Source organism: Marmota marmota, unplaced genomic scaffold, assembly GCF_001458135.2.
Source record: "Marmota marmota marmota unplaced genomic scaffold, marMar, whole genome shotgun sequence".
Classification (NCBI taxonomy): Eukaryota; Metazoa; Chordata; class Mammalia; order Rodentia; family Sciuridae; genus Marmota; species Marmota marmota.
Window position 1 is genome coordinate 67755516 of NW_025999842.1, and position 18784 is coordinate 67774299.

General features: G+C 37.9%; 1 long non-coding RNA gene across 2 annotated transcripts in view; it reads right to left on the bottom strand.

Moving 5' to 3' along the window:
- Window positions 1-1443: 1443 nt before the first annotated feature.
- LOC125615805 overlaps window positions 1444-18784 on the bottom strand; it is a 49763-nt gene continuing 32422 nt past the window's right edge. Inside the window, exon 6 of one of the 2 annotated variants that reach the window (XR_007346395.1) lies at window positions 1444-4006. This is a non-coding gene — a long non-coding RNA (uncharacterized LOC125615805). Of the gene's footprint in view, window positions 4007-15057; window positions 16233-18784 lie in introns of those variants that run through there. The other variant, XR_007346396.1, reaches the window with a different exon arrangement.

Sequence of the window (18784 nt, forward strand, 5' to 3'; positions counted from 1 at the left end):
CAGGATCCCTTTTGCAAAGACTATTAAAAATTCCAAGGACAGAAACAGCACTAGTATTAAACAGAGGGTTCTTCAAAATGTGGAGCCCTGTGTGACTGTTGATCCCTGACACTGGCTTTGAATATAGTCATCTATATTAAAATGTAACTTTGTAGTATTTCCTTTGTACCTAAGAATGTAAGTCTTTGCCATACAGATATAAGACTGAAAGTTTAATTGAATTGAAAATATATAAGTGATTTTTCATAATACCTATGGTGTTGAGTATATGAGAAGACAAGCAATTGAAATAATATTCAGAAATAACGTCAGGAAAAAGTAATTTTTCATGAAAAGCAAATCAGACTGGAAAGAAAAGAAACTGTGTTAATTGAATTACAGAATATGTTTAACATAAGACTAATCCTCCTACTTTCTATTCCTAGTAGATTTTCCTGGTTATTTTAGAGAACCTTCCTGTGTAAAAAATCTGTGTTGTTTTGTTGCATGAAGGAGCATCAGGAAGCCATTTCTTAAATTACCACTATGTTCCATCTTAAATATTAATGAGCCAATAAATGCTTCTGTCATTATAATTAGGGAATACTCATGCTTGCTCATTAATTGTAGTGACTGAGCCTAGATATGTACACTTGAGGTTGTCTAAAATCAGAAACAAGCTCATAATTAATTACTACAAAATGTTGTCCAAGGGGAAAAACGTCATTTCTCTTGGATTTTGTAATCACTTATTTTTCGTTCAAAAATCTTTATTGTGTTTTAAACTTAATGGTGCTATTCATAGCCAAGCTATAAAAATAATAGGATTAATTCAAATAAAATATAATTTGAACATAATCTAGGCAAGAGAGATCACACTGCACACATACTTATAGAGACTGCTTTTTTTGCTTAAAATTATATCTTGAATATTTTTCCAAATTGATTTCAACAGTTAAATATTTTCCTACTATATTTTCATTTATCATTTAATTTCATTATTGTACATTTGTATTGCTTCTAATCTTTGATAATAGTAAGCTACATTGTGTAGAATATCCTGATATTTACATCTTGGTTGATTCTGTTATTTCCCTGAAATAAAGTTATAGAGATGGAATTACAGTGGTGGAAAAAAAATAAGGCCAAAGCAGCAACAGTCAAGCTCAAAATGTTTCTAATAAAAGATGACACAGACAACTCTCTACATACTGCAGGTTGGTCTGTTTTGAAAAAAATTCATCAAAATAAATGCCACGTACATTATTGAGTTAAATGTAAAGCAAGTAGACAAATGTAGCTGATCCATTTGAAAACTCAATATGTATGTGACCAATGCAAAAATATTTTTTAGAAAAATACAAATATGACAAATCAGAATTAAATATGGATTTAGTAAAAACTTCACAGATACAAATAAAAGGCACATGAAAGTTGTTTATAAATGCTTGCAGAGTGAAGAGCAAATTATCTAGCATTTTAATAAAAAGCACTCTTCCAAGTAAATAAGAGCTAAGAACATAACCCTCCAATAGATGAAGAGCCACGGGTCTGAATCTTAATAGGCAACAAAGCAGAAGAAGACAAACACCAATAACTACATGAAAAACATCTCTGTCAATAATTTAAAGAATTAAAGTGAACAAAATTCTCTTTGCACGACTGGCATTACTTATAAATGATAATAACTATGGCTGTGTATACAACTGAAATTGATTAACATACTTTGGATAATTAAACATATATCTCAAATACCTTTCAAGAAAAATCTTAGCATGTAAGAAAAAAATTAACATGTATAGATTTATCCACAATAATGCTTCAATATGTGATTGTAAAAATCTAGAAAGAGACAGAGAATATAAACCTAATGTTATGGTTTTGATGAATATCCACAAAGATCTCCATGCTAAAGTCTTAGTGCCCAGTGTGTCACTACTGGAAAATGCTGTGACTCTTTAGGAGATGTGAGGTCTTCAGTCACTGAGAGAGTCACCCGCAGCAGATCACAGGACTCCAGCCTGTCTTCTGACCTGTTCTTCTTGCTGGCTCATGAGGTGAGTGGTTTTTGGAACCACATGTTCCCATCATAATGTGCCACCTCTCCTAGAGGCACCAAAGACATGAGGTTACTCAATCTCAGACTGGAACCTCCAAAATTCTGAGCCAAAATAAAATTTTTCTATATAAAAAACTCAGTTGCCTCAGATATTTTATTAAGAATTTATTTTCGTCAACTTTGCCTCACTGTGACCAAAATACCTGATGAGAGGAACTTAGTGGACAAACAGTTTACTTTGGCTCAAAGTTTCAGTAGTTCAGTCCACTGGTTGACCAACTGCCTAGCTCTGAGCCTGAGATGACCCACAGCATTATGGGGGAAGGGCGTGGCAGAGAGAAGCAGCTCTGGACATGGAAACTAGGAAGCAGAGAGACAGCATCACTTGCCTGGGAAAAAATATAAAACATAAAGACACATCCCAGTGACCTACTTCCTCCAGCCACACACTACCTGCCTTCAACTACTACCCAATTAATCCATGTCAATGGATTAATCCACTGATTAGGTCAGAGCTCTCATAACCCAATCATTTTGCCTCTGAACATTTCTTGCTTTGTCTCACACATGAGCTTTTGGGGGATATCTCATATGAAACCATAACAGAGTACCATAAAGCAGACTAATCCTCCTGCTAATAGAGAATTACTAAAATTAATTGTGGAATATATGCATGATATAACATAATGGTGTTATTAAAATGATTTCACAAAATTTGTCCTAAGACACAAAATATTTCACAAAATATGTTCTAAGAAGGCATTTACAAGTTGAGCACAAGCAGATTACAAGGTCCTTATATATTCACACATACGTTGGCATACATTGGTAAAACAGACTATCAGGTTATAAAACAAAATACAATCAACAGTTTTTTTTTCTTTTTTCTTTTTGAGTTTTGCTAAATATTATGTATTTTTCTTATAAATTTTAAAGGTTTCTGGTCTTTTAAGACTTCCAATCTAAAAGCTAACAAGCATGAACATAGTACAAATAGACAAGCCCAGATTGAAAAGAGCATCAAACACTGCTGATGTCATTGCAGAGAAGCCATTGTTCCTTAAACAGAGCATAGTTAGGAGCAAAACCTAGCGGGCTTATTTTTTATTTTTGGAAGAAAACTGTCACATGTCCATAATGAAAGTGTGTCAGTGCAGTTGTGTGAACTGATCTGTAATCTACTGCTACCTATGCCATCTCTCTCTCTCTTTCTAACAGGACAAATCTATATAATAAATTTAAATCTGTAATTCCTAGCAAGTACCAGAACAGTGCTTTTCTTGCATTGCAACTTTTGAAGGATTTTTTAATACTTGAGATTAAGTCTTTCAGAACATGGTTTTCATAATTCATCCTTGCTTCTTATTTTCAAGTAGTAATAGTCTTCAAATCGTTTGAAAAAAAAAAAAAAAAACTCCTGATAATCAAGTAAGGAAAGGGTGACTTCTTCCTAGTTGACTCATAATATCAGAAGCTACCAGAATAACATCTGTACAGAAATCCATGATTCATATTCTTTCATATCTTAAATACTTAAGAAGAGTTTGAAAGAAAAATAAAGTCTTCAAGGAGGTCCTCATTGATTCTTACTCTCTAGTTCCCATGCTTCTGGGTAATCCACTGCCTCGCTGAATAGGGCAGTTGCATGTAGCCAGTCAGACATAGCAGAAGTCATACAATGTGGCTTCAGAGGCTGAATAATAAAAGGTATTATGGCTTCCATCCTGCTGTCTCTTGTAACACTCATGCTGAGGGAAGACAGCTGCCATATTGTAAGGACACTCAAGCAGCTTTACGGAAAGCTGAGGTTTCCTACAGCATCCCACATCAATCTGATATCCAAGTGAGTGAGCCACTTTGAAAATGGATCCTCAAGCTCCAGTGGGCCTTCAGATGTCTGCAGCTCCATTTGAGATGGTGACTTCAATCTCTGATCTGAGCCACTCACAAACTCCTGACACATAGAACCTATGTGAGATAATAAATACCTGCTGTTTAAAGCTGCAAGGTTTTGAGGGTTTTATTTAACTCAGTAGTAAATAACCAATACAATGTCAAATAACTAACCTAGTAAGTATGACTATTAGGATGCTTACCTGTCCTATCACAATAAAAGTAGTCACATTAACACTATATATAAGGTTGTAACAGTGATTTTGATTGAATATGAGCATGAGGAAAAAAATCACTTCACAATGCAGTAAATGCTGCACGGGAGAAAGAGAAGGTAGACACTGGGAACTTGATAACCTTGCTGAGCTCTGGCATTAACCAGCACATACATAAAATTTCCACATTTATAAAATAATACATATCTTTATGTTATATTAATTTCAGTTATATTTTCCATTATTTTCAGCACAAAGTTTCCTAAATGCACATATGGTTTCTCAAAAGTGCCTTCATTATTGATCTTGGTAGAATATCCCAAAGTTGGGGCTGGGGATGTGGCTCAAGCGGTAGCACGCTCGCCTGGCATGCGTGCCGCCCAGGTTCGATCCTCAGCACCACATACAAACAAAGATGTTGTGTCCGCCGAAAACTAAAAAATAAATATTAAAAAATTCTCTCTCTCTCTCTCTCTCACTCTCTCTTTGAAAAAAAAAGAATATCCCAAAGCAACTTAAACACATCACACTCTTTCAGACTCATACATTACACATGATGATCATTTTCTGTAAAGCTCCTCCATTTCTTGCTGATTTCTTACAAATTTTTCAAGACCCACGTGAAATATGATCCTCTCTGTGAATTTTCCTGGACTGTCTATTTCATCACCTACATTTTAATCAAATTTTATAATATTTGCCATGTAGTATTGCAATTATATATGTTTCTGTCCTTTTCTCCTATTTTCTTATAACCTTGAGAGCACAGATCATTTCTCATTCAATTTCTAATTCAGGTGTTTTAGTTCTTGAGAGATGTCAGATGCTCACTTGAAGTTGGTTGAATTAATTAGCTAATTGATTAAAAGTGCTCTCCACACATTCTAATGGAAGACACAAAGATGAGCACTAATTCTAAATTAGAAGTATTTTGGCCCTGAGGCAGTGTTTTTCAAACTTTAGTATCTGAAAAAACTGCTTAACAAAATGTCAACTCCTTCCTGAGAGTCACCACCAGAAACCCTGACTTAATGTTGCTGGATGTAGGAATCTCTATTGATGATCCAAATCAATATAACTTTATCTCTCTGTTCATTCATTTCTCCATATGCAAAACGGATATATTAGTATTGCCTATATTGTGCAATTATATTGTCTTACAATTCAGGAAATAAATGAGATAACATATAAGACAACTTGTCACAGGGCCTGAAAATGCCTATACCTTTTCTAGTCTCTGAAAAGCAACATTATGTATGATAAGCACACAGATTCTGGAATCAAACGTCTCGGGTTTGAATCTGGCTCTGCTGTTGTAGCTGTGAATCTTAACTTCCAGATTTCAGCTCCCTCTTCTGCAAAATAAGGTTGATCATAATAATACTGAACTCACAGCATTTTATGAGGATTAGATAATAAACATAAATACTTAGAATAGTGCTTGGGATGTGGTAACAATTACATGGATATGCCAATTTTATTATTGTGGAGTCATTAAAACTTTTTCATAAAATAATTGTCCAGTGGTAGTTGTTACTCTTTCTCTTTTCTTAGCTAAGAAATATGTGCAGCCCTATTTAAAAGCATCTCCACATCTCAGGACAAACATACACACTAGGTTTTTCTGGGCTCTGGCAGCAGGCTGGAGGCCTTTGGTGACATTCTGAAATGTTGTCACTGCTTCTTCACTACAGATAAAACTAAAGACATGGACATTAGAATAGGGTTACTGGGAGACTCAGTCCCTCTCTTCATATGATGGTATTTAGTCAAATCCAAACTATGTGTATTCGTTTTGTCATTTTTGTGTAAGTTCCAAGTTCTAATTCCAAAAAGAAGCTTGTAACCAAAAAAATAATTTATGAACTAATAGAAAGGTAAGAATTTCACTTTATTGTTTTTAAAGAATATTTCTACTTGTCTACAACATTTTGAGGAATATCAAACATCTATATTATAATCAAATTTATATAACTATGATGTCTTAGTGAACTAAATAGAAAACTGGCTAAAAGAAAGTATAGATGCTTGGGTGTATTCTGTTTGTGATACACTGAAAACCACTTAATTCTAAAATAATAGTAACAAGTATATATTCACGGGCTGTATTTGATCACTCTCCGGCATATTTTCTCCCTTTCCCATCCCTCAGATCTATCCAAGGGATTTGCCCTGAAGACATTTAGAAGGGAAAGACCTCTTTCTTCCTCTGTTATTAAAGTTGTAAAGAGAATGTGACCCTGCAGCCACCAGCACATATCTCACCCTTCCTAAAGAGAGTTTCAGCTCAGGATGAACCCAAGAAGCAACAAATGTAAAAGAAATACAGAGAGATAAAGACAGAAATAAAATCTGGAAAAAGAGAAAACACAAGAGGGAGCTTACAAATTGTCTGAAAGTCTGGATTCTCTATTCAAGAGGCTACATTTCAATCTCTTGGATTTCTGAACTATATGCACTAATATACATTTTCTACCCACTAAACATATTCACATCCACCCTTACCCAAGCTGAATTTACTTAGGTTGTTTCTTATTTATAAATAAAATCCTTTACATTAAATTCCTATAACACAGTTCTTGCTTTTGAAAGACAATAAATATTAGAAACAGGTCTGCATATGGCTACAGGGGGGAGGTGGTATGGAGCAATCCTGGAAGTCTGCATACAGTGCACTGGGAGAGAGTAGAGAAGTTAATATTTGGTTATCACTGAGGTGATGATGAATGCTTCAGACAATGTATGGTACTAGGCTGATTCTTTTGGAATTCAACAAGAGAACTTTCTTGGGAAAAAAATATAAGACCGTTCTTAAAATAGAGTCAATTTGAGAAAATGCAATAACCATAGAAAAACATTATGCATAAAAAATAAGACAGTTCGCTACAGTTATGACAAAGGAGTTAGCCTTGACTGAGGCTAGAGACAAAGCTAGTGGTGAGCAGCAGCCAGATTGTAGAGGCCACTATTTACCACTCTAAGGCACCTGGATTCTACCCTGTAAGGAATGGGAAGCCACAAAAGAAATTTAGACAGAAGAGTAACATGAGAGGTACAATAAATTGAATAGATAAGATGTAGAGTAGGGAGAATAGTTTATAAAAACCTCTCACAACAGAGGATACAAGATAAAAGGCCACATAATAGGAAGTAATGGACAGAATTGAGAGAAGGATATAAATTTGAGAACAAAGCAAGAGTTAAAAGAAACAGGCACAAGGAGGGTTTGGGGATCTGACTTCTAGAGGAAGAATGCTACCATTACCCAGGATGCTGCACATACCACAGAGAAATGAATTTTTAGGGAATTCAGAGCAGACAGTGAAAAGAGTAGTTTCAGAGTAAGGATCACCATGATTTCAGGTACCTGTGGGATACCTGGATATTATTGTCCAGAAGAGCACTACTGGTGCAGTTCTGGCACTTAAGACACCTTGGTTAGGGACAGATTTGAGAGTCCTCAAAGAACAAGGGGTAGTCATAACTGTGGGAATACAATGAGACAACCCAGAGGAAGTGAAGAGAGTGGGATTAGAAAAGGGTTAAGTTAGATCCCCGAGTTCAGCCTCCATAAGTGCTGAGCAGACACAGATCTGGTCAAGACTGCAGGGCACAATCAGACTCACTGACTTTCTTGCTAACTGTAGTGTTTTCAGAAATACAATGAAGGCTGTTTAGTTCTGAATAGTTATGTGCTAATTATTACCAGGCCAAAACCCCTGTCTCCACAGTCTCCTTCCTGCCCTTGTGGCCAGTAGTGCCCCATGGTTTTTATTCTCAATCACCTTTTACCATAGAAATCTCCCTTTTCTCGAATTTCCTTGGGTCTACAGCCCCCCAACCTTAAATTCCCTGCAACATCAGCAAACGAGGCCCTGACTGGATCTCTTGGGACCTGTGTAGCTCATCAGTCCATATTCTGGCGCAGTACCTGTTGTGTCCCTCCATGTCTCTGCACAACAGGGAGGATTAGGCTCAAAGAGAGTCAAAGGGCCTGGCAGACACTGTGAAGAATGTTAGAATACCCTCTGACACAAGGTCATTGTCCACTATTCTGAAACGTAGGTTTCTCTAGAATGAACAGAACTATGGCTTGTGCTCAACATCTTTCCCTTTTATGGCAATGTTCTGTTACTCTTGGGGAAATCACTTGCAAAACCCTACTCGGTGACGAGTTGTCTTTGTAGCAGAGGATTCTGAATGCTGTTGAAATGGCTGTTCAGAAGTCAAGTTGCTACCATGAAAATAAGAATCAGCAGCACAGCAGCTGCATGAGAGGCAGGAACGTGAAAGTGCACACTGGACAGGAATTTGCTTCTGCTGAGGCCTGACATCTGGTTTCTCAGTATGTACCCATTGGGCAATGAGGCCATTGGGCATGTGAGGCTGCAGCAGCAGGTAAGAAGTGACACATGTTGAGATCAATGGAAATCAAGGTAAGAATAGTAAAATAAGGAACTGTGGAGCTGTCAATTATTTGAGCAAAAAAAAAATAACAACAAATAAAAATGGAGACACCACAGAATCTCTTGGGATGACTGGATTCAAATGTTGGTTCAGCCACCTAGTGGTTCTGTCACCGGGAATAAGTTGCCTATGCTCTGTGAGACTTAGTTAGTCAGCCTTCTTAGGGCTGCTGCCTAATCGTGACTCCTTCATAGGGTTGTTTTGAAAAATTAAACATAATAATACTGGAAAACAGTTGGTCACAGATGGTGCCCAAATATGTTGAATTTGTATAGCATTTCCAGATCAGTTATGACAAGGAATGCAACGGAATCCATTAAGACGAAGATGTGGCTGCTGGTTCCGTCTTGCCAAGTGCATGTGATCTAATAATATAGGGACACACAGAGCAAAATGATGGGGCAAACCTGGCTACAAAACAAATAAGATTGTTTTTTAAATTTTGGCTAAACACTGCACTATGTCTCATCTCATTCTCTTTTAAGCAAGATGTCTGAAAATATAAATTAGATCCTTTGAGGATTTTGAGCTTCCAGTTTAATCAACACAGTGTCAGCCCAGGAGATTTTATCTGCATACTGACAAAGATTCTCTTCTAATACCAGGATAGAAAATTGTTAAAAGTTTTGGAGAAACAAATTTTAACATTAAAAAAAATTCAGGGTATTCAGAAAGCAGTTTTACTTATCAAGTCTGCAGGAATGAAGTTGTCAGTCATAAAGAAACTGTTTTGATCCACTTTAAATATGAGCCTAAGGGATTAGATTAGATGCTGTTTTAAAGCAAGATGTTAAGTAAGCGCTGGCTGGTAATTCTGCTGAATATTTTATTGCACTTTACAAAAGAAAACAGTGCATCTGGAGAAAGAAAAGGTGAAGCAAACCATATTCTTAGAGGATCAAGTAATGCCAGTAAGAGACCTTAGATGTCTTTCTTCTTTTTTCTTAATTGCCTTTTTCTTTATTATTATTATTGAATAAAGAACTTATTTTAATAGTTTAGGTTACTATTTTTTTAAAAAATAAATTTTTCCACGTATATCCATGTATATTTAAGATCTACTAAATGATGCTATGGGATACATATAGACAGGAAAATGGGTTACTATAGAGAAACAAATTAAAGAATCCCTGCCATGTTTCAGCACCACTTTAATATTTGCCTTATAACTCAGGGCAATGTTCCTGACTTTCGGGACTGCCCAGTACGATCAATACAGTGAGAAACCATACAAACACAGGACCAATTATCCCTAGTATGCTTTAATTTTAGTGTTGAAATTCACCTTTTCTAGTCTTCTTATTGTTTGGTCCTGTGGGAAATATTAGTGATTTTTTCCATACTGGGGAACTGTCAGTTAAGTGGTTCACTTTATTATTTCACATAAAATGTTTATAAAAATGACCTTTGGACTCAAGATCATTATGTAATGTGTTTTAATTTTTATGAATGTCCAAAATATGGTGTTTAAGGCATTTGGGCAGCAGGTGTATAAACAAAAATCTCTGTGCTATGAGGTAGCTAAAGTCTCACCCAAGCTAGATCACCAGGAGAAACACAAGTCCTCTCTACCTGTGTATGTCTATATTTACTCTCTATTTTGTTTTTGAAAATGCATTATCTGCAAAGGAAAAATAAGAATGTATTAGCTTGCCCGAGTGAGGCTCTAAAGGAGATGACCTAAATCACCTGGGAGGGTTTTCAGTTTATGGACTGGCAGGTGGTTTGGAAACGTACTATGTCACAGGAAATTATCAACAACCTCAGGCACACTACAGTAGAGGACTCTTCACAGAAATAAAACATTTTTATTTTCAATTCATGAAATGTTTTTAGATGTGTTTTATCTGTAATCCTAGAGAAGACAATTTTGAATGCATATGAGTTTTTTTTCTCAAGCAAGGTGATGAGTTTTCAGGACAAGCTCGATGCATTTACTCATTTTCTATTAAAAGTGCCTCAAGATGTGACTACTTAGTAGGGAAGAAATTGATTTGAAGTAATGCTAGACTAGGAAACTAATGCATATCCATATCCAGGATGAGAAAACAGCTGTAGGGGAAAGAAACACATTTTTTACATAGTGCTGAAACATCTCTGGCTGTGCAATAATGTTCCAATACAGCAGGTTCCATTGTAAATGTGTCATCTGGCTGCTGCTAATCCACTTAGAAACTGCTCAATAAGTATTTGACACTGGACTCACTGTTATGTACTAGAGCAGGGTCAAACTAATTTTGCAAATATAAGAAAAAATAACCATAAAACAATTTTAAAAGTTGGAACATCTTGGGATCACTTAAAGTTTAATTGCAGAATGATTCCAGAACTCCCAGGGAAGAAATGCACCTCAACGTTTAGAAGACACTGAAGTTCAGCAAAAGCAGGGCACCTTTGATCCATGTGTTAAAACATTAATTTGAAAAGACATTAATTTTTTTTATTCTAATTAGTTATACATGACAGTAGAATGCATTTTGACACATAATATATAAATGGAGTATAACTTCATATTCTTCTGGTTGTACATGATGTAGAGTTACATCGGTCATGTAGTCATATATGCACATGAGTAATAATATCCTATTCATTCCACCATCCTTCCTACTCCTGTAACTCCTCCCCTCCCTTCACTCCCCTCTGTCTAATCCAAAGTTCCTCTACTCTTCCCTAGTCCTGCCCCTTATTGTGAATTGCTTCCACATATAAGAGAAAACATTCCACCTTTGGTTCTTTGGGATTGACTTATTTTGCTTAGCATTATATTCTCCAGCTCCATCCATTTACTGGCACATGCCCTAACTTTGTTCTTCTTTAAGGCTGAATAATATTCCATTATGTCTATATATCACTTTTTGTGTATCCATTCATCTGTTGAAGGGCACCTAGATTGGTTCCATAGTTTAGTTACTGTGAATTGAGCTGCTATAAACATTGATGTGGCCGAATCCCTGTAGTATGCTGATTTTAAGTCCTTTGGGTATAAACAGAGGACTGGGATAGCTGGGTCAAATGCTAGTTCCATTCCAAGTTTTCTGAGGAATATACATACTGCTTTCCAGAGTAGTTGCACCAATTTTCAGTCCCCCCAGCAATGTATGAGTGAAACTTTTCCCCACATCCTTGCCGACATTTATTGTTGGTTGTGTTCTTGACAATTGCCATTCTGACTGGAGTAATGAAATGTTAGAGTAGTCTTGACTTGCATTTCTCTAATTGCTACAGATGTTGAATATTGTTTGAAAATACATTATTTTAGAGAAAAAAAGAGAAATGAACACAATCAATTCTCATTCAAAAGCAGTGATTCTGTGCCTATCAATGTGTTCTGCTCCAAGAGAGATGAACAAAACCCAGACCTCACTCCAAAGGATCTAATAACTTAAGCATAGTGCTCCAGGTTGAAGGTGCATCCTAACAACTGAGAAAATTAGAGGTTATTAAGATAACTGCCTCTCCCTAAACATGAGTTAGGTGTAACTGAAACTATAGGTTTCCATTAAAACAGTGTTTTTTAAAAAGTAGATTTTGATGTAATATATTTTGCACCAGGAAGTGAAAAAATAGGACTCCTAAAGAGAGAGAGAGAGAGAGAGAGAGAGAAAATAATAACTCTTAAATCCCAAAGCATGTGGAAAACTATTAAACCCAGTATCCATTATCCAGCAGTAGCTGCAAGGTGGTTAAAATAACTTGTCTGTGAATGGCAAACGTTATGGATGAAGAGGAAAGGTTCAGCACACAAGGGAGTATGCTGAAACCTCAGCCCCCTCTTTACAGACCTTCCGTCTCAATTAAATTCGAATCTGCCGTGAATAAAATATAAAGGAGTATTTTTACTCAGTTAAAAATAAAAATCTTTATTGACATTGAAATGATCCTCTCTGATTAAATTCTGCAATGAATAATATAAGGTCGGAAAGAGGGATGGATTTCAAGTTCTTTTCTACTACAGAAAGACACCCTGACCAATGTATTGAGGTGTCTGTTTCCTCAGAGGCTTGCTGTGGGCATACCCCTTGGCTCGTACATGAAAACCCAGGTTGTGTTTACTTCCACATTCAGCAATAGAAAAATAAAGTGATTTTCCTTTAAACTATGGAAGGTGTTAACATATCCAGTGGGTAAAAGTGACTGAAATGGAAAGGGAAGGAGATGAATAGAGTTATAGCTCTTTATGTGTGTACTATTGCCAGGGCTCTTCAATGAATGTGTAGCCTTAGAATTCTTCCTTCATTTGTGAAAAGATGTTCTATAATAGATACTTCATTCATCATCATCTTTACCCTTTGGAAATATTATCTTCTGTTTTCTGCAAATACCCTTTTCCTTCCCACTCCCCTTTCTCTTTATCTCTCTTTGTTGTAATTGTTTGGTGTTTGGTTTTGTTTGATTTTGTTTTTAGTTTTAATTTTAATTATTCTACTAAATATTTTTTTCTTAATTTTAGTCCCCCTCTCTCTTATTCCTCTGTGTTGAAGATTCAATTGATGGTTGGTTCTGGAGATGGGAGAGTTCATAGGGGGTTGTGATAAAGGGGGCATGATTGTTTTATATTTGTTTTATTCATTATATTGAAGGTCCTACTAAACACTTGTTAAGCAATTTTCTAAAGATAGATTCAGTGATCAAAGTACATAGTTAGCTGGGCATGATGGCTTATACCTGTACTCCTAGAGATTCTGGAGGCTGAGGCAAGAGGCTCATTAATTTGAGGCCAGCCTGGACAATTTAGTGAGACCTTGTGTCAAATAAAAGATAAAAATGACTGGAAATGTGGCTCAGTGGTAGAGACCCCTTGGTTCCATCCTCACTACCATACACACAAACAAAAAGTAGATACTTACCTGTTTCTAGTATCTTGGTCCACTTAAAATGTCAATAGTAATTGACATGTTATATGCTGCTAAACTCATCTGTTGAAAACTATCATGATTTGATCCTAAATGTCCTCCAAGGTCCATATGTTAAAGACTTGGTCACCCGTCTCTTGGGAGGTTGTGAAACCTTTAAAAGATGGGGTTCAGTGGGAAGAAGTAAGGTTGCCGGGGTGGCCCTTGAAGAGAATTCTGGGATACTAGTTCCTTCTCCCCTGTCTGTTTCTTGGCCAGTATTAGGTGAATAACTTCCTCCATGATATATTGCAGTACCACAATCCCAAAGCAACCATAGACTGAAACTCAGAAACCATGAGTAAAATAAGCCTTTCCTTCTTATAAATTGCTTATCTCAAGTATTTTGTCACAGCAGCAGAAAGCAGATTAACACAGAAACTGATACCAAGAAATGGAGTCATTGGGAATTGCATTAGAGGCCACATATGTCTTTTGTCTTTCTGACAAAAGAACCTGTCATCATTTTGTCCATGCCCTGAAATTTTGTGGAAGGCTAATTTTAAAGGTGAAGGATTAATTAAACTGGCAGAGGGAATTTCAAGACAGTGAAGCGTTCTGACAGTGGCATTGTTATTACTGAATGCTTTAATCCAGATCAAAGTGAGAATTGGAAGCAAAAAGAAGAAAGATTTCAAAAAACTGCAATTTGGTCAGAAATGAAGTGCTAATGTTGTAGCCATGGTGGGTGTAGAGAGTAGCACCAGTAAAAAGGAGCCAAGAATTTTGGACAATAGGACAATAGGAAAGATGCCTTAAGGACATCTCATGAATCATCAAGATTCCATAAACGTCTCAACCCCAGCTAGGCTCAATGGTGCAAAAGTATAAACTGATTTCAAAGTCTTCTGTTTGAGAAGAGAGTTTCTGGGCCCTCTGCTCACACAGAACTTTATTTTATAAGAGAAATTGGGGCCACTGGGTCATGCAGAATTCAAGAACTATGAGGTCATGGATGCTTCCATTCAGATTTCAAAAGAAACCCTGGGAGGCCAGGCAGTATCTGGCGAAATTAGAGTCTCTGCAATCAGCCCCCAGTAGGGCAATCTGTAAAACTGTGAGAGTAAAAGCCCAAGCTTCCACAAAGATCCGGGAAGTGAGAGATGCCAGGAATGTGGACGGCCAGCCAGAGAAGCTGCAGTCAGCAAAGTGCCAGCCCCCAAGAGTCATGTGGACTGCAGTCAGTAAGGCTGCAGGATGGGGCTGCCCAAGCCCTTTGAGCTCACCGCACACTCCTGTGTGCTCTAATGTCAGACGGGGAGCTAGAGGACTCAATGTTCACCCCGTGAGGCTTGGGTCTTTTTGTTTGATCCTTCCTTTCTCTAACCTTAATCCTTATTGGAACAAGAATATCCACCCTGTGCTGTTGCATCTTAGGAGTATGGAACTTTGGTTTGTTCCCCTGTTTTAATAAAGGTTCACCACAGAGTTTGCCTTGAGTCTCAGAGGAGATTTTGGACTCGGACTTTTGAACATTGATAGAAGAGTTAAAACTGTGGGAAATCTTGAAAAAGGACAGAATGAATTTTGACTTGTGAGATGGAGATGATTATTGGGGTCCAAGGACATAATGGTATGGTTTGTATCTTAAATGTCCTCTAAAGGCCCATGTGATAAAAGTTTAATCATTAGCCTGTGGCACTACTGGGGGTTGATGTCACATGTAAGAGGTGGAGCCCAGCAGGAGGAAGTTAGGCCACTGGGGGTATGTCCTGGAAGATATTGGGACCCCAGCCCCTTCGCTCTCTGTCTGCATCCCGGCTGACACGAGGTAAACAAGCCTCTTCCACCAAGTGTTCCCACCGTGATATCCTGTGCCACCACAGGCCCAAGCAGATGGAGCCAAGTGACCATGGACTAAAACCTGTAACATGGAGCCAAAATAAACTTTTCCTCCTTTCAAGTTGATTTGTCATAGCAGTTGAAAAATGACTCATAGAAGACTTAATGTGGTCATTTTAAAAGAAAAATGTTGCTGACAAAAGTACTTATTCTTACAATGATTTATGGGTCTTTTATTCCCATTCAATACGGAGCCTCAAATACACACACACACACACACACACACACACACACAATGAAAAAACTGCTTCTTTAAAATTATTTCCAGAATTTATCACTCCAGAATTCTTTCCAAAACTCTGTAGCCCCATATCCCCTTTTGAACACTGGACTCATATAATCAAGTTCCTGTGGCACATTTTAGATGGTAGATTAGCCTTCTCAGGCTGCCACAGAAAAATTGCCACAGATTAGATGCCTTAGATGATAGGGATTTATTTCTCCCAGTTCTGAAGGGCAAAGTTAATTATCAAGGTGCTGGCCAATTTGGTTCCTGGCGAGGGTCCTCTTCCTGGGTTGTAGATGACTTCCTTTTCTCTACGATTTCATATGGACTCTCCTCAGTGCTTGCATTCAGAAAGAAAGAAAGTGCGTGTATGTGTGTCCCAGATTCTCTTCACTTAAGTTCACTAATCCCAGCCGAGCAGGGTCCCAACCTGAGGAGAATTGTCCCAATTGAGGAGAATTCTCTGGTTTATATCTTTTAAGAAAACAGAGAAGGAAGCACTGGGCAAAGGAGTATGTGAATTGCAATGCGGTTGCCACTGAGGTGTCCACCAACTGAAGCAGAGATTGGAGCTGGAGTAGTCCTTGAGATGAGTTCCTCGTGGTAGGAAGGGCTGGCTCTTCATGTACTCGTAACAGTTGTGAGTCATAAGCTGCCACCTGGACAAGAGCACATACTTAATGATTGCAGTTTCATGTCTCCAAGTACAATTCCCAGAGAGGGATACAGCTCTAACTGTCCAGCCATCGATAGTCACAGAAGCTGGGGGAGGCTCGTACTGGCCCCTACAGTGTGAGACGGAAATACCACAGTATCTTTGCCTCCTCAGATGTGCTTGCTTCTTACAGAAGTTTGCTCCTATCTGAAATGAGTTTTCCCAAGGGAGGTGTTGGTCTTATTTCTTGGGGAGCTTACAAGTCAGTGAAATGCAACAACCTATGCTGTTGCAATTGAGCTCAGGGCCATTACTCATCCTCAGAACCCTCTCCTCCAAGACTTGTTTCAGGTTGCCTTCACTCTTGGTCATCCTCTCTGTTGGTCCAAGTGGTGGCTTGCCTGGTGGGGGGTGCCTTAGGCCTTCATCCCTCATGGGATGGGATGAAACCTAGTGGTTACTGTGTCCTTCTTGGATAATGGCTACCGTACTATCCATTTAACCTTAATACCGAACAAAAGAGCTTCAAGAGATGCTTTAGTAAAATACATTCTGCCCTGTTCGCCTTTGAAAGCAATAGCCCGTCCTCCTCTTGTTGATCTAAGCAAAATTCTCCCTTGAAATGGTAACTTTTTTGTTGTTGTTGTTGGTGGTGGTGGTGGTTCCCTGTCATGAGAAGACCAAAGTAACTATGAAGAACTAGCCTAAATGTACTAGTTTAGTAGTACATCAAATGCACTATGTACATAGTTCTTAAACGTACTATGAAAGAACTAGCTTAAAATGTACACTACTCTGTTCCCTGGTGGCAGTAACTACTCTGTTCCCTGGTGGCAGTAAAATCAGTTAAAGATCCAGAACCTACAAAGCCCTTAACTATGCATACAGAAACCACAAATGCCTTAGAAAAAACTGGGGGTGATGGTGATATCACTGTACCCTCATCAAATTCCTGGATCTGCCAACTTCTCTCTGTATCCATCCCAAATGTAAATTTAAGGATCATAAAAAACAAACAAACAAACAAAAAAAAAAAAAAAAACAACTAAGAGACTCTTTAAATCTAGTGAACTCGTTGTGGGCTAGTATTGAGCCAGGAATCATTTATTATCTGGCTTCCATTTGCCATCGCTCACACAGATGGGCTAAAGATTTGTGTACTGGGGCATCAATGTCAATGCAGACTCAGTGTCCCATAATACTGGAGATATGTGAGTGTTTCCCTTTTGTCAATACATGACTATCTAAGTAAATGGCTTAAGATTCCTTTGGGGAACAGTGGGGGAACTGCCAAGTAGTATTCTTGTCACACTGCAGGTTCCTTCCTGTTATAGACCTAATCTCTCCTTTACTAAACAGATTCCATATCCGAGAACTATCTCAGGTCAAGAACATGGCAAGAACTACATTCAGATTATGGAACATGCATCCTTAATTTCCTCTGATAATATGAATGAAGCAATATTTTTGTTAGATGCCTATTTATCTTGCCCCTAAAATTTTAGTGTTCTATTAATCACCTCCAGAGTTCTCTGTGGATTGTACCCTCTGGCTACCTCTGTGGTCTTTGCACTCATTGCAATACCTGTGCCCTCCAACCCTGGCTTCTGAGGAGAGGTACCACAAGGCTTCTCAAAGATGGTATTGCCCCTCTCAATAATACATATTCTATCCCTTTGGTAAATGGAGTTTTATCCTTTAGAACTTAGTAGGCAAGTGGGTTTTCCAATAATACATGCTTTGTCTATTCCAGGATATCCACTTTTCTCAGACTCTTGCTTCCCTGTTCCTTGATCACCCCTCACAATTCTTTTAGTGTGAGACATCACCTTTTCAAACCTCAAAGAGGCATCTCTCAGAATGCTTTCCAGCGTGCTAAACCCAGTAACATAGAAGAGTGTCCCATATCAGCAGATTGCCCTTGATCCCACATCCCTGGGGACTCTCCCAAGCATACTCTTGCAGCTCTTGTTGGTATTCATCAACAGATCCTGCGACTCCATCAGTCTCTCTCTTCCCTTAGCAGCCCTGCACATCTCACTAATTTATGTTAGGATTTGACCTCTGCTTGGTCTGATTGTCAGGAAGGGAGGTAGAAGTAGATTCTGATCAGGGACAAGCATATCTTTTAAAATGTGTGCCTCACTTAAGATCCCTGCATGATCTTCAAGCAAATGCAGAGTGGGAAGATGGGCTAGGGGGACTCATCTTCTAACAAAAAGGAGTTGGCCAGCTCTGCAGGTCTAGCAATATACAGGGAAGTGGTCAGCTCAAAGTCCTGAAACTTGAACTTCCTCTGGCTGTAGGAAATTAAGTTCTCCAGTTTTAAATGTTGTCAAAAATAGGTAATTGAAAGACCCTTATAAGGATCACTTTTCAATGAATCAATGACATTTCGTAACTGAATTCCATACTCATCTTCTCTCTCTTAACTGACCCAGAATATTATATCTGTGGTATTCTTCCACAAATGTGGAAGATGGTACATCTTCTTTCACCAATATTCCATCTCCGTCCACCACAGATGGAATTTTCACAAAGGCATCACTAGAACTC